Below are 20,006 nucleotides of genomic sequence, written 5' to 3' on the forward strand. Positions count from 1 at the left end.
TTGAAGTCGGAAAAGGTGAATGTCAGGAGTGGGATTTGAACCCACGACCCTTGAAAGGGACCAGAAATCATCAAGTCCTCAACGGCTGCTTAAGTCTGGCGCCTTAGACCACTCGGCCATCCTGACAACTTATTTGTGCAGCTGCTGTTTTCCACTGTGTGCTACGTATTCTGCATTCTAGCTGGCCTGGAGCACACCCAATCCATTTTTGCACAAACAACCACAACCATTAATTCAGCGCAACGGATTGAAGTGGCGGTGTCGATCATTCTCCTTTGCTGCACCGCAAACAATCTTCAGCCACACACCTTTCTTTGATTCCCAAGACATTAACGTGTTATATCTGCAAAGCCCGCTCGTCACACAATGAACAGCATTTCTTCATCCTGGACATTGAAAGAGGTGAACATGCACCCGTGGCCGGTGGCATTGATCGAACCATTTCCACCTGATATTCCCAACCTTCAAAGGCATCAATTCTGGATAATCTGTGCCTGTGATAAGTGAATCTCTTGAAATCTCCAGAGTGCATCTCTGGTGTCCTTGCAAAGAATTGCCAAGTTAGGCATGAATTTAGTTGTCATTGTTCACAAGATGTCACATTCTTGGACATTGTTGATCCATTGCATCTGTTGGTCCATTGCAGCATGGTGCGCCATGGGATAGAAAGGTGGAGTGGTTGAAAGCAATGTGGAATGCTGCAGCGAGGTGGGAACAATGCTTTGCTAAATGCGCTGCCTGTGAAATGTAATCTGCATGTTGGATTGGAGCATGCGATTGTGTGCATGATATTTGAGAGAGGCATGTTAGGTTTCAAGTTGTGTTGTTTTTATTTGTAAATAAATGAAGTGGTAAAAGGTGGCAAATATCAATGACAGCAGGGTGTTGCGGAGATTGTGAGGCTGGCGGTGGCATATTGGTGCTGAAAAGGACAATGTCAGGAGTGGGATTTGAACCCACGCCCCTAGAAAGGGACCAGAAATCACCAGGCTTAAACGAGGCAAGGAAACACACTCCTTGAGTCTGGCGCCTTAGACCACTCGGCCATCCTGACAAGGTGCTGCTGTGTCCGCAGCTTTTGCACTGTGTGCTGCTTATTCTGTACTCGAACTGGCCTGGAGCACACCCATTTCATTTGTGCACAATCAGGCCACAACCATCAATACATCACACCTGTTTCAACAGGCAGTGGCAAACATTCACCCTTCCCGCACCATAAACAATTTTCAGGCACGCTGCATCTGTACGCCAAGAACATTTTACATCATTTTCAAAAACATCTCACTCACTTTTCCATCGACAGCTTCAACAAACCCAAGCAACGCAGCTGCCATCCAAAACACACCACAATCCAAACATCTTTCCCAATTCACATTTTACACTCTCATTCCCAGACCTTTCTTTCATTCTCAACACATTCACGCGAGACATCTGTCAAGCCTGCTCCCCACACAATGAACAGCATGTCCTCATCTTGCCAGGTGTAAACCGTGGCTAGTGGCATTCGTCTGAATATTTTGCCTTGAAAGTCCCAACATTCATGGGCCACAATTCTGGCTAATCTGTGCCTCTGATATGGGAGTGACTTGAAATGTCAGCATCTCTGGCTACCTTGCAAGGAATCGCCAAAGTAAGGCAGTTGAATTCAGTTGTGTTTGTTCACAAGATGTCGCATTCTTGGACACTGTTGGCCCGTTGCTGAGAAGCAGCAGTGTGCGCAATGGGATTGAAAGGTAGATTGGTGGAAAGCAATAAGGAATGCAAGGTGGGAACAATGTTCTTTGCTGCCTGTGTAATGTAATCTGCATGTTTGAGCGCAGCAGTGTGATTGGGTGCAGAATGTTTGAGAGAGGCATGTTAGTTTTCAATCTTTGTATGTGAATGATACGGTTTGCATTGTTGATTTGCAAATGACGTTGAAGTCGGAAAAGGTGAATGTCAGGAGTGGGATTTGAACCCACGACCCTTGAAAGGGACCAGAAATCATCAAGTCCTCAACGGCTGCTTAAGTCTGGCGCCTTAGACCACTCGGCCATCCTGACAACTTATTTGTGCAGCTGCTGTTTTCCACTGTGTGCTACGTATTCTGCATTCTAGCTGGCCTGGAGCACACCCAATCCATTTTTGCACAAACAACCACAACCATTAATTCAGCGCAACGGATTGAAGTGGCGGTGTCGATCATTCTCCTTTGCTGCACCGCAAACAATCTTCAGCCACACACCTTTCTTTGATTCCCAAGACATTAACGTGTTATATCTGCAAAGCCCGCTCGTCACACAATGAACAGCATTTCTTCATCCTGGACATTGAAAGAGGTGAACATGCACCCGTGGCCGGTGGCATTGATCGAACCATTTCCACCTGATATTCCCAACCTTCAAAGGCATCAATTCTGGATAATCTGTGCCTGTGATAAGTGAATCTCTTGAAATCTCCAGAGTGCATCTCTGGTGTCCTTGCAAAGAATTGCCAAGTTAGGCATGAATTTAGTTGTCATTGTTCACAAGATGTCACATTCTTGGACATTGTTGATCCATTGCATCTGTTGGTCCATTGCAGCATGGTGCGCCATGGGATAGAAAGGTGGAGTGGTTGAAAGCAATGTGGAATGCTGCAGCGAGGTGGGAACAATGCTTTGCTAAATGCGCTGCCTGTGAAATGTAATCTGCATGTTGGATTGGAGCATGCGATTGTGTGCATGATATTTGAGAGAGGCATGTTAGGTTTCAAGTTGTGTTGTTTTTATTTGTAAATAAATGAAGTGGTAAAAGGTGGCAAATATCAATGACAGCAGGGTGTTGCGGAGATTGTGAGGCTGGCGGTGGCATATTGGTGCTGAAAAGGACAATGTCAGGAGTGGGATTTGAACCCACGCCCCTAGAAAGGGACCAGAAATCACCAGGCTTAAACGAGGCAAGGAAACACACTCCTTGAGTCTGGCGCCTTAGACCACTCGGCCATCCTGACAAGGTGCTGCTGTGTCCGCAGCTTTTGCACTGTGTGCTGCTTATTCTGTACTCGAACTGGCCTGGAGCACACCCATTTCATTTGTGCACAATCAGGCCACAACCATCAATACATCACACCTGTTTCAACAGGCAGTGGCAAACATTCACCCTTCCCGCACCATAAACAATTTTCAGGCACGCTGCATCTGTACGCCAAGAACATTTTACATCATTTTCAAAAACATCTCACTCACTTTTCCATCGACAGCTTCAACAAACCCAAGCAACGCAGCTGCCATCCAAAACACACCACAATCCAAACATCTTTCCCAATTCACATTTTACACTCTCATTCCCAGACCTTTCTTTCATTCTCAACACATTCACGCGAGACATCTGTCAAGCCTGCTCCCCACACAATGAACAGCATGTCCTCATCTTGCCGGGTGTAAACCGTGGCTAGTGGCATTCGTCTGAATATTTTGCCTTGAAAGTCCCAACATTCATGGGCCACAATTCTGGCTAATCTGTGCCTCTGATATGGGAGTGACTTGAAATGTCAGCATCTCTGGCTACCTTGCAAGGAATCGCCAAAGTAAGGCAGTTGAATTCAGTTGTGTTTGTTCACAAGATGTCGCATTCTTGGACACTGTTGGCCCGTTGCTGAGAAGCAGCAGTGTGCGCAATGGGATTGAAAGGTAGATTGGTGGAAAGCAATAAGGAATGCAAGGTGGGAACAATGTTCTTTGCTGCCTGTGTAATGTAATCTGCATGTTTGAGCGCAGCAGTGTGATTGGGTGCAGAATGTTTGAGAGAGGCATGTTAGTTTTCAATCTTTGTATGTGAATGATACGGTTTGCATTGTTGATTTGCAAATGACGTTGAAGTCGGAAAAGGTGAATGTCAGGAGTGGGATTTGAACCCACGACCCTTGAAAGGGACCAGAAATCATCAAGTCCTCAACGGCTGCTTAAGTCTGGCGCCTTAGACCACTCGGCCATCCTGACAACTTATTTGCTCAGCTGCTGTTTTCCACTGTGTGCTACGTATTCTGCATTCTAGCTGGCCTGGAGCTAACCCAATCCATTTTTGCACAAACAACCACAACCATTAATTCAGCGCAACGGATTGAAGTGGCGGTGTCGATCATTCTCCTTTGCTGCACCGCAAACAATCTTCAGCCACACACCTTTCTTTGATTCCCAAGACATTAACGTGTTATATCTGCAAAGCCCGCTCGTCACACAATGAACAGCATTTCTTCATCCTGGACATTGAAAGAGGTGAACATGCACCCGTGGCCGGTGGCATTGATCGAACCATTTCCACCTGATATTCCCAACCTTCAAAGGCATCAATTCTGGATAATCTGTGCCTGTGATAAGTGAATCTCTTGAAATCTCCAGAGTGCATCTCTGGTGTCCTTGCAAAGAATTGCCAAGTTAGGCATGAATTTAGTTGTCATTGTTCACAAGATGTCACATTCTTGGACATTGTTGATCCATTGCATCTGTTGGTCCATTGCAGCATGGTGCGCCATGGGATAGAAAGGTGGAGTGGTTGAAAGCAATGTGGAATGCTGCAGCGAGGTGGGAACAATGCTTTGCTAAATGCGCTGCCTGTGAAATGTAATCTGCATGTTGGATTGGAGCATGCGATTGTGTGCATGATATTTGAGAGAGGCATGTTAGGTTTCAAGTTGTGTTGTTTTTATTTGTAAATAAATGAAGTGGTAAAAGGTGGCAAATATCAATGACAGCAGGGTGTTGCGGAGATTGTGAGGCTGGCGGTGGCATATTGGTGCTGAAAAGGACAATGTCAGGAGTGGGATTTGAACCCACGCCCCTAGAAAGGGACCAGAAATCACCAGGCTTAAACGAGGCAAGGAAACACACTCCTTGAGTCTGGCGCCTTAGACCACTCGGCCATCCTGACAAGTTGCTACTGTGTCCACAGCTTTTGCACTGTGTGCTGCTTATTCGGTACTCGAACTGGCCTGGAGCACACCCATTTCATTTGTGCACAATCAGGCCACAACCATCAATACATCACACCTGTTTCAACAGGCAGTGGCAAACATTCACCCTTCCCGCACCATAAACAATTTTCAGGCACGCTGCATCTGTACGCCAAGAACATTTTACATCATTTTCAAAAACATCTCACTCACTTTTCCATCGACAGCTTCAACAAACCCAAGCAACGCAGCTGCCATCCAAAACACACCACAATCCAAACATCTTTCCCAATTCACATTTTACACTCTCATTCCCAGACCTTTCTTTCATTCTCAACACATTCACGCGAGACATCTGTCAAGCCTGCTCCCCACACAATGAACAGCATGTCCTCATCTTGCCAGGTGTAAACCGTGGCTAGTGGCATTCGTCTGAATATTTTGCCTTGAAAGTCCCAACATTCATGGGCCACAATTCTGGCTAATCTGTGCCTCTGATATGGGAGTGACTTGAAATGTCAGCATCTCTGGCTACCTTGCAAGGAATCGCCAAAGTAAGGCAGTTGAATTCAGTTGTGTTTGTTCACAAGATGTCGCATTCTTGGACACTGTTGGCCCGTTGCTGAGAAGCAGCAGTGTGCGCAATGGGATTGAAAGGTAGATTGGTGGAAAGCAATAAGGAATGCAAGGTGGGAACAATGTTCTTTGCTGCCTGTGTAATGTAATCTGCATGTTTGAGCGCAGCAGTGTGATTGGGTGCAGAATGTTTGAGAGAGGCATGTTAGTTTTCAATCTTTGTATGTGAATGATACGGTTTGCATTGTTGATTTGCAAATGACGTTGAAGTCGGAAAAGGTGAATGTCAGGAGTGGGATTTGAACCCACGACCCTTGAAAGGGACCAGAAATCATCAAGTCCTCAACGGCTGCTTAAGTCTGGCGCCTTAGACCACTCGGCCATCCTGACAACTTATTTGTGCAGCTGCTGTTTTCCACTGTGTGCTACGTATTCTGCATTCTAGCTGGCCTGGAGCACACCCAATCCATTTTTGCACAAACAACCACAACCATTAATTCAGCGCAACGGATTGAAGTGGCGGTGTCGATCATTCTCCTTTGCTGCACCGCAAACAATCTTCAGCCACACACCTTTCTTTGATTCCCAAGACATTAACGTGTTATATCTGCAAAGCCCGCTCGTCACACAATGAACAGCATTTCTTCATCCTGGACATTGAAAGAGGTGAACATGCACCCGTGGCCGGTGGCATTGATCGAACCATTTCCACCTGATATTCCCAACCTTCAAAGGCATCAATTCTGGATAATCTGTGCCTGTGATAAGTGAATCTCTTGAAATCTCCAGAGTGCATCTCTGGTGTCCTTGCAAAGAATTGCCAAGTTAGGCATGAATTTAGTTGTCATTGTTCACAAGATGTCACATTCTTGGACATTGTTGATCCATTGCATCTGTTGGTCCATTGCAGCATGGTGCGCCATGGGATAGAAAGGTGGAGTGGTTGAAAGCAATGTGGAATGCTGCAGCGAGGTGGGAACAATGCTTTGCTAAATGCGCTGCCTGTGAAATGTAATCTGCATGTTGGATTGGAGCATGCGATTGTGTGCATGATATTTGAGAGAGGCATGTTAGGTTTCAAGTTGTGTTGTTTTTATTTGTAAATAAATGAAGTGGTAAAAGGTGGCAAATATCAATGACAGCAGGGTGTTGCGGAGATTGTGAGGCTGGCGGTGGCATATTGGTGCTGAAAAGGACAATGTCAGGAGTGGGATTTGAACCCACGCCCCTAGAAAGGGACCAGAAATCACCAGGCTTAAACGAGGCAAGGAAACACACTCCTTGAGTCTGGCGCCTTAGACCACTCGGCCATCCTGACAAGGTGCTGCTGTGTCCGCAGCTTTTGCACTGTGTGCTGCTTATTCTGTACTCGAACTGGCCTGGAGCACACCCATTTCATTTGTGCACAATCAGGCCACAACCATCAATACATCACACCTGTTTCAACAGGCAGTGGCAAACATTCACCCTTCCCGCACCATAAACAATTTTCAGGCACGCTGCATCTGTACGCCAAGAACATTTTACATCATTTTCAAAAACATCTCACTCACTTTTCCATCGACAGCTTCAACAAACCCAAGCAACGCAGCTGCCATCCAAAACACACCACAATCCAAACATCTTTCCCAATTCACATTTTACACTCTCATTCCCAGACCTTTCTTTCATTCTCAACACATTCACGCGAGACATCTGTCAAGCCTGCTCCCCACACAATGAACAGCATGTCCTCATCTTGCCGGGTGTAAACCGTGGCTAGTGGCATTCGTCTGAATATTTTGCCTTGAAAGTCCCAACATTCATGGGCCACAATTCTGGCTAATCTGTGCCTCTGATATGGGAGTGACTTGAAATGTCAGCATCTCTGGCTACCTTGCAAGGAATCGCCAAAGTAAGGCAGTTGAATTCAGTTGTGTTTGTTCACAAGATGTCGCATTCTTGGACACTGTTGGCCCGTTGCTGAGAAGCAGCAGTGTGCGCAATGGGATTGAAAGGTAGATTGGTGGAAAGCAATAAGGAATGCAAGGTGGGAACAATGTTCTTTGCTGCCTGTGTAATGTAATCTGCATGTTTGAGCGCAGCAGTGTGATTGGGTGCAGAATGTTTGAGAGAGGCATGTTAGTTTTCAATCTTTGTATGTGAATGATACGGTTTGCATTGTTGATTTGCAAATGACGTTGAAGTCGGAAAAGGTGAATGTCAGGAGTGGGATTTGAACCCACGACCCTTGAAAGGGACCAGAAATCATCAAGTCCTCAACGGCTGCTTAAGTCTGGCGCCTTAGACCACTCGGCCATCCTGACAACTTATTTGCTCAGCTGCTGTTTTCCACTGTGTGCTACGTATTCTGCATTCTAGCTGGCCTGGAGCTAACCCAATCCATTTTTGCACAAACAACCACAACCATTAATTCAGCGCAACGGATTGAAGTGGCGGTGTCGATCATTCTCCTTTGCTGCACCGCAAACAATCTTCAGCCACACACCTTTCTTTGATTCCCAAGACATTAACGTGTTATATCTGCAAAGCCCGCTCGTCACACAATGAACAGCATTTCTTCATCCTGGACATTGAAAGAGGTGAACATGCACCCGTGGCCGGTGGCATTGATCGAACCATTTCCACCTGATATTCCCAACCTTCAAAGGCATCAATTCTGGATAATCTGTGCCTGTGATAAGTGAATCTCTTGAAATCTCCAGAGTGCATCTCTGGTGTCCTTGCAAAGAATTGCCAAGTTAGGCATGAATTTAGTTGTCATTGTTCACAAGATGTCACATTCTTGGACATTGTTGATCCATTGCATCTGTTGGTCCATTGCAGCATGGTGCGCCATGGGATAGAAAGGTGGAGTGGTTGAAAGCAATGTGGAATGCTGCAGCGAGGTGGGAACAATGCTTTGCTAAATGCGCTGCCTGTGAAATGTAATCTGCATGTTGGATTGGAGCATGCGATTGTGTGCATGATATTTGAGAGAGGCATGTTAGGTTTCAAGTTGTGTTGTTTTTATTTGTAAATAAATGAAGTGGTAAAAGGTGGCAAATATCAATGACAGCAGGGTGTTGCGGAGATTGTGAGGCTGGCGGTGGCATATTGGTGCTGAAAAGGACAATGTCAGGAGTGGGATTTGAACCCACGCCCCTAGAAAGGGACCAGAAATCACCAGGCTTAAACGAGGCAAGGAAACACACTCCTTGAGTCTGGCGCCGTAGACCACTCGGCCATCCTGACAAGTTGCTACTGTGTCCACAGCTTTTGCACTGTGTGCTGCTTATTCGGTACTCGAACTGGCCTGGAGCACACCCATTTCATTTGTGCACAATCAGGCCACAACCATCAATACATCACACCTGTTTCAACAGGCAGTGGCAAACATTCACCCTTCCCGCACCATAAACAATTTTCAGGCACGCTGCATCTGTACGCCAAGAACATTTTACATCATTTTCAAAAACATCTCACTCACTTTTCCATCGACAGTTTCAACAAACCCAAGCAACGCAGCTGCCATCCAAAACACACCACAATCCAAACATCTTTCCCAATTCACATTTTACACTCTCATTCCCAGACCTTTCTTTCATTCTCAACACATTCACGCGAGACATCTGTGAAGCCTGCTCCCCACACAATGAACAGCATGTCCTCATCTTGCCGGGTGTAAACTGTGGCTAGTGGCATTCGTCTGAATATTTTGCCTTGAAAGTCCCAACATTCATGGGCCACAATTCTGGCTAATCTGTGCCTCTGATATGGGAGTGACTTGAAATGTCAGCATCTCTGGCTACCTTGCAAGGAATCGCCAAAGTAAGGCAGTTGAATTCAGTTGTGTTTGTTCACAAGATGTCGCATTCTTGGACACTGTTGGCCCGTTGCTGAGAAGCAGCAGTGTGCGCAATGGGATTGAAAGGTAGATTGGTGGAAAGCAATAAGGAATGCAAGGTGGGAACAATGTTCTTTGCTGCCTGTGTAATGTAATCTGCATGTTTGAGCGCAGCAGTGTGATTGGGTGCAGAATGTTTGAGAGAGGCATGTTAGTTTTCAATCTTTGTATGTGAATGATACGGTTTGCATTGTTGATTTGCAAATGACGTTGAAGTCGGAAAAGGTGAATGTCAGGAGTGGGATTTGAACCCACGACCCTTGAAAGGGACCAGAAATCATCAAGTCCTCAACGGCTGCTTAAGTCTGGCGCCTTAGACCACTCGGCCATCCTGACAACTTATTTGTGCAGCTGCTGTTTTCCACTGTGTGCTACGTATTCTGCATTCTAGCTGGCCTGGAGCACACCCAATCCATTTTTGCACAAACAACCACAACCATTAATTCAGCGCAACGGATTGAAGTGGCGGTGTCGATCATTCTCCTTTGCTGCACCGCAAACAATCTTCAGCCACACACCTTTCTTTGATTCCCAAGACATTAACGTGTTATATCTGCAAAGCCCGCTCGTCACACAATGAACAGCATTTCTTCATCCTGGACATTGAAAGAGGTGAACATGCACCCGTGGCCGGTGGCATTGATCGAACCATTTCCACCTGATATTCCCAACCTTCAAAGGCATCAATTCTGGATAATCTGTGCCTGTGATAAGTGAATCTCTTGAAATCTCCAGAGTGCATCTCTGGTGTCCTTGCAAAGAATTGCCAAGTTAGGCATGAATTTAGTTGTCATTGTTCACAAGATGTCACATTCTTGGACATTGTTGATCCATTGCATCTGTTGGTCCATTGCAGCATGGTGCGCCATGGGATAGAAAGGTGGAGTGGTTGAAAGCAATGTGGAATGCTGCAGCGAGGTGGGAACAATGCTTTGCTAAGTGCGCTGCCTGTGAAATGTAATCTGCATGTTGGATTGGAGCATGCGATTGTGTGCATGATATTTGAGAGAGGCATGTTAGGTTTCAAGTTGTGTTGTTTTTATTTGTAAATAAATGAAGTGGTAAAAGGTGGCAAATATCAATGACAGCAGGGTGCTGCGGAGATTGTGAGGCTGGCGGTGGCATATTGGTGCTGAAAAGGACAATGTCAGGAGTGGGATTTGAACCCACGCCCCTAGAAAGGGACCAGAAATCACCAGGCTTAAATGAGGCAAGGAAACACACTCCTTGAGTCTGGCGCCTTAGACCACTCGGCCATCCTGACAAGTTGCTGCTGTGTCCACAGCTTTTGCACTGTGTGCTGCTTATTCTGTACTCGAACTGGCCTGGAGCACACCCATTTCATTTGTGCACAATCAGGCCACAACCATCAATACATCACACCTGTTTCAACAGGCAGTGGCAAACATTCACCCTTCCCGCACCATAAACAATTTTCAGGCACGCTGCATCTGTACGCCAAGAACATTTTACATCATTTTCAAAAACATCTCACTCACTTTTCCATCGACAGCTTCAACAAACCCAAGCAACGCAGCTGCCATCCAAAACACACCACAATCCAAACATCTTTCCCAATTTACATTTTACACTCTCATTCCCAGACCTTTCTTTCATTCTCAACACATTCAGGCGAGACATCTGTGAAGCCTGCTCCCCACACAATGAACAGCATGTCCTCATCTTGCCGGGTGTAAACTGTGGCTAGTGGCATTCGTCTGAATATTTTGCCTTGAAAGTCCCAACATTCATGGGCCACAATTCTGGCTAATCTGTGCCTCTGATATGGGAGTGACTTGAAATGTCAGCATCTCTGGCTACCTTGCAAGGAATCGCCAAAGTAAGGCAGTTGAATTCAGTTGTGTTTGTTCACAAGATGTCGCATTCTTGGACACTGTTGGCCCGTTGCTGAGAAGCAGCAGTGTGCACAATGGGATTGAAAGGTAAATTGGTGGAAAGCAATAAGGAATGCAAGGTGGGAACAATGTTCTTTGCTGCCTGTGTAATGTAATCTGCATGTTTGAGCGCAGCAGTGTGATTGGGTGCAGAATGTTTGAGAGAGGCATGTTAGTTTTCAATCTTTGTATGTGAATGATACGGTTTGCATTGTTGATTTGCAAATGACGTTGAAGTCGGAAAAGGTGGATGTCAGGAGTGGGATTTCAACCCACGACACTTGAAAGGGACCAGAAATCATCAAGTCCTCAACGGCTGCTTAAGTCTGGCGCCTTAGACCACTCGGCCATCCTGACAACTTATTTGTGCAGCTGCTGTTTTCCACTGTGTGCTACGTATTCTGCATTCTAGCTGGCCTGGAGCACACCCAATCCATTTTTGCACAAACAACCACAACCATTAATTCAGCGCAACGGATTGAAGTGGCGGTGTCGATCATTCTCCTTTGCTGCACCGCAAACAATCTTCAGCCACACACCTTTCTTTGATTCCCAAGACATTAACGTGTTATATCTGCAAAGCCCGCTCGTCACACAATGAACAGCATTTCTTCATCCTGGACATTGAAAGAGGTGAACATGCACCCGTGGCCGGTGGCATTGATCGAACCATTTCCACCTGATATTCCCAACCTTCAAAGGCATCAATTCTGGATAATCTGTGCCTGTGATAAGTGAATCTCTTGAAATCTCCAGAGTGCATCTCTGGTGTCCTTGCAAAGAATTGCCAAGTTAGGCATGAATTTAGTTGTCATTGTTCACAAGATGTCACATTCTTGGACATTGTTGATCCATTGCATCTGTTGGTCCATTGCAGCATGGTGCGCCATGGGATAGAAAGGTGGAGTGGTTGAAAGCAATGTGGAATGCTGCAGCGAGGTGGGAACAATGCTTTGCTAAATGCGCTGCCTGTGAAATGTAATCTGCATGTTGGATTGGAGCATGCGATTGTGTGCATGATATTTGAGAGAGGCATGTTAGGTTTCAAGTTGTGTTGTTTTTATTTGTAAATAAATGAAGTGGTAAAAGGTGGCAAATATCAATGACAGCAGGGTGTTGCGGAGATTGTGAGGCTGGCGGTGGCATATTGGTGCTGAAAAGGACAATGTCAGGAGTGGGATTTGAACCCACGCCCCTAGAAAGGGACCAGAAATCACCAGGCTTAAACGAGGCAAGGAAACACACTCCTTGAGTCTGGCGCCGTAGACCACTCGGCCATCCTGACAAGTTGCTGCTGTGTCCACAGCTTTTGCACTGTGTGCTGCTTATTCTGTACTCGAACTGGCCTGGAGCACACCCATTTCATTTGTGCACAATCAGGCCACAACCATCAATACATCACACCTGTTTCAACAGGCAGTGGCAAACATTCACCCTTCCCGCACCATAAACAATTTTCAGGCACGCTGCATCTGTACGCCAAGAACATTTTACATCATTTTCAAAAACATCTCACTCACTTTTCCATCGACAGTTTCAACAAACCCAAGCAACGCAGCTGCCATCCAAAACACACCACAATCCAAACATCTTTCCCAATTCACATTTTACACTCTCATTCCCAGACCTTTCTTTCATTCTCAACACATTCACGCGAGACATCTGTGAAGCCTGCTCCCCACACAATGAACAGCATGTCCTCATCTTGCCGGGTGTAAACTGTGGCTAGTGGCATTCGTCTGAATATTTTGCCTTGAAAGTCCCAACATTCATGGGCCACAATTCTGGCTAATCTGTGCCTCTGATATGGGAGTGACTTGAAATGTCAGCATCTCTGGCTACCTTGCAAGGAATCGCCAAAGTAAGGCAGTTGAATTCAGTTGTGTTTGTTCACAAGATGTCGCATTCTTGGACACTGTTGGCCCGTTGCTGAGAAGCAGCAGTGTGCGCAATGGGATTGAAAGGTAGATTGGTGGAAAGCAATAAGGAATGCAAGGTGGGAACAATGTTCTTTGCTGCCTGTGTAATGTAATCTGCATGTTTGAGCGCAGCAGTGTGATTGGGTGCAGAATGTTTGAGAGAGGCATGTTAGTTTTCAATCTTTGTATGTGAATGATACGGTTTGCATTGTTGATTTGCAAATGACGTTGAAGTCGGAAAAGGTGAATGTCAGGAGTGGGATTTGAACCCACGACCCTTGAAAGGGACCAGAAATCATCAAGTCCTCAACGGCTGCTTAAGTCTGGCGCCTTAGACCACTCGGCCATCCTGACAACTTATTTGCTCAGCTGCTGTTTTCCACTGTGTGCTACGTATTCTGCATTCTAGCTGGCCTGGAGCTAACCCAATCCATTTTTGCACAAACAACCACAACCATTAATTCAGCGCAACGGATTGAAGTGGCGGTGTCGATCATTCTCCTTTGCTGCACCGCAAACAATCTTCAGCCACACACCTTTCTTTGATTCCCAAGACATTAACGTGTTATATCTGCAAAGCCCGCTCGTCACACAATGAACAGCATTTCTTCATCCTGGACATTGAAAGAGGTGAACATGCACCCGTGGCCGGTGGCATTGATCGAACCATTTCCACCTGATATTCCCAACCTTCAAAGGCATCAATTCTGGATAATCTGTGCCTGTGATAAGTGAATCTCTTGAAATCTCCAGAGTGCATCTCTGGTGTCCTTGCAAAGAATTGCCAAGTTAGGCATGAATTTAGTTGTCATTGTTCACAAGATGTCACATTCTTGGACATTGTTGATCCATTGCATCTGTTGGTCCATTGCAGCATGGTGCGCCATGGGATAGAAAGGTGGAGTGGTTGAAAGCAATGTGGAATGCTGCAGCGAGGTGGGAACAATGCTTTGCTAAGTGCGCTGCCTGTGAAATGTAATCTGCATGTTGGATTGGAGCATGCGATTGTGTGCATGATATTTGAGAGAGGCATGTTAGGTTTCAAGTTGTGTTGTTTTTATTTGTAAATAAATGAAGTGGTAAAAGGTGGCAAATATCAATGACAGCAGGGTGTTACGGAGATTGTGAGGCTGGCGGTGGCATATTGGTGCTGAAAAGGACAATGTCAGGAGTGGGATTTGAACCCACGCCCCTAGAAAGGGACCAGAAATCACCAGGCTTAAATGAGGCAAGGAAACACACTCCTTGAGTCTGGCGCCTTAGACCACTCGGCCATCCTGACAAGTTGCTGCTGTGTCCACAGCTTTTGCACTGTGTGCTGCTTATTCTGTACTCGAACTGGCCTGGAGCACACCCATTTCATTTGTGCACAATCAGGCCACAACCATCAATACATCACACCTGTTTCAACAGGCAGTGGCAAACATTCACCCTTCCCGCACCATAAACAATTTTCAGGCACGCTGCATCTGTACGCCAAGAACATTTTACATCATTTTCAAAAACATCTCACTCACTTTTCCATCGACAGCTTCAACAAACCCAAGCAACGCAGCTACCATCCAAAACACACCACAATCCAAACATCTTTCCCAATTTACATTTTACACTCTCATTCCCAGACCTTTCTTTCATTCTCAACACATTCAGGCGAGACATCTGTGAAGCCTGCTCCCCACACAATGAACAGCATGTCCTCATCTTGCCGGGTGTAAACTGTGGCTAGTGGCATTCGTCTGAATATTTTGCCTTGAAAGTCCCAACATTCATGGGCCACAATTCTGGCTAATCTGTGCCTCTGATATGGGAGTGACTTGAAATGTCAGCATCTCTGGCTACCTTGCAAGGAATCGCCAAAGTAAGGCAGTTGAATTCAGTTGTGTTTGTTCACAAGATGTCGCATTCTTGGACACTGTTGGCCCGTTGCTGAGAAGCAGCAGTGTGCACAATGGGATTGAAAGGTAAATTGGTGGAAAGCAATAAGGAATGCAAGGTGGGAACAATGTTCTTTGCTGCCTGTGTAATGTAATCTGCATGTTTGAGCGCAGCAGTGTGATTGGGTGCAGAATGTTTGAGAGAGGCATGTTAGTTTTCAATCTTTGTATGTGAATGATACGGTTTGCATTGTTGATTTGCAAATGACGTTGAAGTCGGAAAAGGTGGATGTCAGGAGTGGGATTTCAACCCACGACACTTGAAAGGGACCAGAAATCATCAAGTCCTCAACGGCTGCTTAAGTCTGGCGCCTTAGACCACTCGGCCATCCTGACAACTTATTTGTGCAGCTGCTGTTTTCCACTGTGTGCTACGTATTCTGCATTCTAGCTGGCCTGGAGCACACCCAATCCATTTTTGCACAAACAACCACAACCATTAATTCAGCGCAACGGATTGAAGTGGCGGTGTCGATCATTCTCCTTTGCTGCACCGCAAACAATCTTCAGCCACACACCTTTCTTTGATTCCCAAGACATTAACGTGTTATATCTGCAAAGCCCGCTCGTCACACAATGAACAGCATTTCTTCATCCTGGACATTGAAAGAGGTGAACATGCACCCGTGGCCGGTGGCATTGATCGAACCATTTCCACCTGATATTCCCAACCTTCAAAGGCATCAATTCTGGATAATCTGTGCCTGTGATAAGTGAATCTCTTGAAATCTCCAGAGTGCATCTCTGGTGTCCTTGCAAAGAATTGCCAAGTTAGGCATGAATTTAGTTGTCATTGTTCACAAGATGTCACATTCTTGGACATTGTTGATCCATTGCATCTGTTGGTCCATTGCAGCATGGTGCGCCATGGGATAGAAAGGTGGAGTGGTTGAAAGCAATGTGGAATGCTGCAGCGAGGTGGGAACAATGCTTTGCTAAATGCGCTGCCTGTGAAATGTAATCTGCATGTTGGATTGGAGCATGCGATTGTGTGCATGATATTTGAGAGAGGCATGTTAGGTTTCAAGTTGTGTTGTTTTTATTTGTAAATAAATGAAGTGGTAAAAGGTGGCAAATATCAATGACAGCAGGGTGTTGCGGAGATTGTGAGGCTGGCGGTGGCATATTGGTGCTGAAAAGGACAATGTCAGGAGTGGGATTTGAACCCACGCCCCTAGAAAGGGACCAGAAATCACCAGGCTTAAACGAGGCAAGGAAACACACTCCTTGAGTCTGGCGCCTTAGACCACTCGGCCATCCTGACAAGGTGCTGCTGTGTCCGCAGCTTTTGCACTGTGTGCTGCTTATTCTGTACTCGAACTGGCCTGGAGCACACCCATTTCATTTGTGCACAATCAGGCCACAACCATCAATACATCACACCTGTTTCAACAGGCAGTGGCAAACATTCACCCTTCCCGCACCATAAACAATTTTCAGGCACGCTGCATCTGTACGCCAAGAACATTTTACATCATTTTCAAAAACATCTCACTCACTTTTCCATCGACAGCTTCAACAAACCCAAGCAACGCAGCTGCCATCCAAAACACACCACAATCCAAACATCTTTCCCAATTCACATTTTACACTCTCATTCCCAGACCTTTCTTTCATTCTCAACACATTCACGCGAGACATCTGTCAAGCCTGCTCCCCACACAATGAACAGCATGTCCTCATCTTGCCGGGTGTAAACTGTGGCTAGTGGCATTCGTCTGAATATTTTGCCTTGAAAGTCCCAACATTCATGGGCCACAATTCTGGCTAATCTGTGCCTCTGATATGGGAGTGACTTGAAATGTCAGCATCTCTGGCTACCTTGCAAGGAATCGCCAAAGTAAGGCAGTTGAATTCAGTTGTGTTTGTTCACAAGATGTCGCATTCTTGGACACTGTTGGCCCGTTGCTGAGAAGCAGCAGTGTGCGCAATGGGATTGAAAGGTAGATTGGTGGAAAGCAATAAGGAATGCAAGGTGGGAACAATGTTCTTTGCTGCCTGTGTAATGTAATCTGCATGTTTGAGCGCAGCAGTGTGATTGGGTGCAGAATGTTTGAGAGAGGCATGTTAGTTTTCAATCTTTGTATGTGAATGATACGGTTTGCATTGTTGATTTGCAAATGACGTTGAAGTCGGAAAAGGTGAATGTCAGGAGTGGGATTTGAACCCACGACCCTTGAAAGGGACCAGAAATCATCAAGTCCTCAACGGCTGCTTAAGTCTGGCGCCTTAGACCACTCGGCCATCCTGACAACTTATTTGCTCAGCTGCTGTTTTCCACTGTGTGCTACGTATTCTGCATTCTAGCTGGCCTGGAGCACACCCAATCCATTTTTGCACAAACAACCACAACCATTAATTCAGCGCAACGGATTGAAGTGGCGGTGTCGATCATTCTCCTTTGCTGCACCGCAAACAATCTTCAGCCACACACCTTTCTTTGATTCCCAAGACATTAACGTGTTATATCTGCAAAGCCCGCTCGTCACACAATGAACAGCATTTCTTCATCCTGGACATTGAAAGAGGTGAACATGCACCCGTGGCCGGTGGCATTGATCGAACCATTTCCACCTGATATTCCCAACCTTCAAAGGCATCAATTCTGGATAATCTGTGCCTGTGATAAGTGAATCTCTTGAAATCTCCAGAGTGCATCTCTGGTGTCCTTGCAAAGAATTGCCAAGTTAGGCATGAATTTAGTTGTCATTGTTCACAAGATGTCACATTCTTGGACATTGTTGATCCATTGCATCTGTTGGTCCATTGCAGCATGGTGCGCCATGGGATAGAAAGGTGGAGTGGTTGAAAGCAATGTGGAATGCTGCAGCGAGGTGGGAACAATGCTTTGCTAAATGCGCTGCCTGTGAAATGTAATCTGCATGTTGGATTGGAGCATGCGATTGTGTGCATGATATTTGAGAGAGGCATGTTAGGTTTCAAGTTGTGTTGTTTTTATTTGTAAATAAATGAAGTGGTAAAAGGTGGCAAACATCAATGACAGCAGGGTGTTGCGGAGATTGTGAGGCTGGCGGTGGCATATTGGTGCTGAAAAGGACAATGTCAGGAGTGGGATTTGAACCCACGCCCCTAGAAAGGGACCAGAAATCACCAGGCTTAAACGAGGCAAGGAAACACACTCTTTGAGTCTGGCGCCTTAGACCACTCGGCCATCCTGACAAGTTGCTACTATGTCCACAGCTTTTGCACTGTGTGCTGCTTATTCTGTACTCGAACTGGCCTGGAGCACACCCATTTCATTTGTGCACAATCAGGCCACAACCATCAATACATCACACCTGTTTCAACAGGCAGTGGCAAACATTCACCCTTCCCGCACCATAAACAATTTTCAGGCACGCTGCATCTGTACGCCAAGAACATTTTACATCATTTTCAAAAACATCTCACTCACTTTTCCATCGACAGTTTCAACAAACCCAAGCAACGCAGCTGCCATCCAAAACACACCACAATCCAAACATCTTTCCCAATTCACATTTTACACTCTCATTCCCAGACCTTTCTTTCATTCTCAACACATTCACGCGAGACATCTGTGAAGCCTGCTCCCCACACAATGAACAGCATGTCCTCATCTTGCCGGGTGTAAACTGTGGCTAGTGGCATTCGTCTGAATATTTTGCCTTGAAAGTCCCAACATTCATGGGCCACAATTCTGGCTAATCTGTGCCTCTGATATGGGAGTGACTTGAAATGTCAGCATCTCTGGCTACCTTGCAAGGAATCGCCAAAGTAAGGCAGTTGAATTCAGTTGTGTTTGTTCACAAGATGTCGCATTCTTGGACACTGTTGGCCCGTTGCTGAGAAGCAGCAGTGTGCGCAATGGGATTGAAAGGTAGATTGGTGGAAAGCAATAAGGAATGCAAGGTGGGAACAATGTTCTTTGCTGCCTGTGTAATGTAATCTGCATGTTTGAGCGCAGCAGTGTGATTGGGTGCAGAATGTTTGAGAGAGGCATGTTAGTTTTCAATCTTTGTATGTGAATGATACGGTTTGCATTGTTGATTTGCAAATGACGTTGCAGTCGGAAAAGGTGAATGTCAGGAGTGGGATTTGAACCCACGACCCTTGAAAGGGACCAGAAATCATCAAGTCCTCAACGGCTGCTTAAGTCTGGCGCCTTAGACCACTCGGCCATCCTGACAACTTATTTGTGCAGCTGCTGTTTTCCACTGTGTGCTACGTATTCTGCATTCTAGCTGGCCTGGAGCACACCCAATCCATTTTTGCACAAACAACCACAACCATTAATTCAGCGCAACGGATTGAAGTGGCGGTGTCGATCATTCTCCTTTGCTGCACCGCAAACAATCTTCAGCCACACACCTTTCTTTGATTCCCAAGACATTAACGTGTTATATCTGCAAAGCCCGCTCGTCACACAATGAACAGCATTTCTTCATCCTGGACATTGAAAGAGGTGAACATGCACCCGTGGCCGGTGGCATTGATCGAACCATTTCCACCTGATATTCCCAACCTTCAAAGGCATCAATTCTGGATAATCTGTGCCTGTGATAAGTGAATCTCTTGAAATCTCCAGAGTGCATCTCTGGTGTCCTTGCAAAGAATTGCCAAGTTAGGCATGAATTTAGTTGTCATTGTTCACAAGATGTCACATTCTTGGACATTGTTGATCCATTGCATCTGTTGGTCCATTGCAGCATGGTGCGCCATGGGATAGAAAGGTGGAGTGGTTGAAAGCAATGTGGAATGCTGCAGCGAGGTGGGAACAATGCTTTGCTAAATGCGCTGCCTGTGAAATGTAATCTGCATGTTGGATTGGAGCATGCGATTGTGTGCATGATATTTGAGAGAGGCATGTTAGGTTTCAAGTTGTGTTGTTTTTATTTGTAAATAAATG

At 45.8% G+C, this 20,006-nt stretch overlaps 19 non-coding genes across 19 annotated transcripts; all 19 read right to left on the reverse strand.

Moving 5' to 3' along the window:
- Positions 1-20: 20 nt before the first annotated feature.
- trnal-uaa (transfer RNA leucine (anticodon UAA)) lies at positions 21-126 on the reverse strand. The gene is made up of 2 exons: positions 89-126; positions 21-66 (listed from the first exon to the last, which is right to left on the reverse strand). It is a non-coding gene; the product is annotated as a tRNA-Leu (tRNA).
- An 809-nt stretch (positions 127-935) lies between these two features.
- On the reverse strand, positions 936-1,054 carry trnal-caa (transfer RNA leucine (anticodon CAA)). The gene is made up of 2 exons: positions 1,017-1,054; positions 936-981 (listed from the first exon to the last, which is right to left on the reverse strand). It is a non-coding gene; the product is annotated as a tRNA-Leu (tRNA).
- An 882-nt stretch (positions 1,055-1,936) lies between these two features.
- On the reverse strand, positions 1,937-2,042 carry trnal-uaa (transfer RNA leucine (anticodon UAA)). Its single transcript has 2 exons — positions 2,005-2,042; positions 1,937-1,982 (listed from the first exon to the last, which is right to left on the reverse strand). It is a non-coding gene; the product is annotated as a tRNA-Leu (tRNA).
- An 809-nt stretch (positions 2,043-2,851) lies between these two features.
- trnal-caa (transfer RNA leucine (anticodon CAA)) lies at positions 2,852-2,970 on the reverse strand. The gene is made up of 2 exons: positions 2,933-2,970; positions 2,852-2,897 (listed from the first exon to the last, which is right to left on the reverse strand). It is a non-coding gene; the product is annotated as a tRNA-Leu (tRNA).
- An 882-nt stretch (positions 2,971-3,852) lies between these two features.
- trnal-uaa (transfer RNA leucine (anticodon UAA)) lies at positions 3,853-3,958 on the reverse strand. Its single transcript has 2 exons — positions 3,921-3,958; positions 3,853-3,898 (listed from the first exon to the last, which is right to left on the reverse strand). It is a non-coding gene; the product is annotated as a tRNA-Leu (tRNA).
- An 809-nt stretch (positions 3,959-4,767) lies between these two features.
- Positions 4,768-4,886, reverse strand: trnal-caa (transfer RNA leucine (anticodon CAA)). The gene is made up of 2 exons: positions 4,849-4,886; positions 4,768-4,813 (listed from the first exon to the last, which is right to left on the reverse strand). It is a non-coding gene; the product is annotated as a tRNA-Leu (tRNA).
- Positions 4,887-5,768: 882 nt separating this feature from the next.
- trnal-uaa (transfer RNA leucine (anticodon UAA)) lies at positions 5,769-5,874 on the reverse strand. Its single transcript has 2 exons — positions 5,837-5,874; positions 5,769-5,814 (listed from the first exon to the last, which is right to left on the reverse strand). It is a non-coding gene; the product is annotated as a tRNA-Leu (tRNA).
- An 809-nt stretch (positions 5,875-6,683) lies between these two features.
- trnal-caa (transfer RNA leucine (anticodon CAA)) lies at positions 6,684-6,802 on the reverse strand. The gene is made up of 2 exons: positions 6,765-6,802; positions 6,684-6,729 (listed from the first exon to the last, which is right to left on the reverse strand). It is a non-coding gene; the product is annotated as a tRNA-Leu (tRNA).
- Positions 6,803-7,684: 882 nt separating this feature from the next.
- trnal-uaa (transfer RNA leucine (anticodon UAA)) lies at positions 7,685-7,790 on the reverse strand. Its single transcript has 2 exons — positions 7,753-7,790; positions 7,685-7,730 (listed from the first exon to the last, which is right to left on the reverse strand). It is a non-coding gene; the product is annotated as a tRNA-Leu (tRNA).
- Positions 7,791-8,599: 809 nt separating this feature from the next.
- Positions 8,600-8,718, reverse strand: trnal-caa (transfer RNA leucine (anticodon CAA)). The gene is made up of 2 exons: positions 8,681-8,718; positions 8,600-8,645 (listed from the first exon to the last, which is right to left on the reverse strand). It is a non-coding gene; the product is annotated as a tRNA-Leu (tRNA).
- An 882-nt stretch (positions 8,719-9,600) lies between these two features.
- Positions 9,601-9,706, reverse strand: trnal-uaa (transfer RNA leucine (anticodon UAA)). Its single transcript has 2 exons — positions 9,669-9,706; positions 9,601-9,646 (listed from the first exon to the last, which is right to left on the reverse strand). It is a non-coding gene; the product is annotated as a tRNA-Leu (tRNA).
- An 809-nt stretch (positions 9,707-10,515) lies between these two features.
- On the reverse strand, positions 10,516-10,634 carry trnal-caa (transfer RNA leucine (anticodon CAA)). Its single transcript has 2 exons — positions 10,597-10,634; positions 10,516-10,561 (listed from the first exon to the last, which is right to left on the reverse strand). It is a non-coding gene; the product is annotated as a tRNA-Leu (tRNA).
- A 1,797-nt stretch (positions 10,635-12,431) lies between these two features.
- trnal-caa (transfer RNA leucine (anticodon CAA)) lies at positions 12,432-12,550 on the reverse strand. Its single transcript has 2 exons — positions 12,513-12,550; positions 12,432-12,477 (listed from the first exon to the last, which is right to left on the reverse strand). It is a non-coding gene; the product is annotated as a tRNA-Leu (tRNA).
- Positions 12,551-13,432: 882 nt separating this feature from the next.
- On the reverse strand, positions 13,433-13,538 carry trnal-uaa (transfer RNA leucine (anticodon UAA)). Its single transcript has 2 exons — positions 13,501-13,538; positions 13,433-13,478 (listed from the first exon to the last, which is right to left on the reverse strand). It is a non-coding gene; the product is annotated as a tRNA-Leu (tRNA).
- Positions 13,539-14,347: 809 nt separating this feature from the next.
- trnal-caa (transfer RNA leucine (anticodon CAA)) lies at positions 14,348-14,466 on the reverse strand. Its single transcript has 2 exons — positions 14,429-14,466; positions 14,348-14,393 (listed from the first exon to the last, which is right to left on the reverse strand). It is a non-coding gene; the product is annotated as a tRNA-Leu (tRNA).
- A 1,797-nt stretch (positions 14,467-16,263) lies between these two features.
- trnal-caa (transfer RNA leucine (anticodon CAA)) lies at positions 16,264-16,382 on the reverse strand. Its single transcript has 2 exons — positions 16,345-16,382; positions 16,264-16,309 (listed from the first exon to the last, which is right to left on the reverse strand). It is a non-coding gene; the product is annotated as a tRNA-Leu (tRNA).
- An 882-nt stretch (positions 16,383-17,264) lies between these two features.
- Positions 17,265-17,370, reverse strand: trnal-uaa (transfer RNA leucine (anticodon UAA)). The gene is made up of 2 exons: positions 17,333-17,370; positions 17,265-17,310 (listed from the first exon to the last, which is right to left on the reverse strand). It is a non-coding gene; the product is annotated as a tRNA-Leu (tRNA).
- Positions 17,371-18,179: 809 nt separating this feature from the next.
- trnal-caa (transfer RNA leucine (anticodon CAA)) lies at positions 18,180-18,298 on the reverse strand. The gene is made up of 2 exons: positions 18,261-18,298; positions 18,180-18,225 (listed from the first exon to the last, which is right to left on the reverse strand). It is a non-coding gene; the product is annotated as a tRNA-Leu (tRNA).
- Positions 18,299-19,180: 882 nt separating this feature from the next.
- Positions 19,181-19,286, reverse strand: trnal-uaa (transfer RNA leucine (anticodon UAA)). Its single transcript has 2 exons — positions 19,249-19,286; positions 19,181-19,226 (listed from the first exon to the last, which is right to left on the reverse strand). It is a non-coding gene; the product is annotated as a tRNA-Leu (tRNA).
- Between the last annotated feature and the right edge of the window lie 720 nt (positions 19,287-20,006).

The sequence above is a fragment of the Scyliorhinus torazame genome, chromosome 1 (genome assembly GCF_047496885.1).
Source record: "Scyliorhinus torazame isolate Kashiwa2021f chromosome 1, sScyTor2.1, whole genome shotgun sequence".
Classification (NCBI taxonomy): domain Eukaryota; kingdom Metazoa; phylum Chordata; class Chondrichthyes; order Carcharhiniformes; family Scyliorhinidae; genus Scyliorhinus; species Scyliorhinus torazame.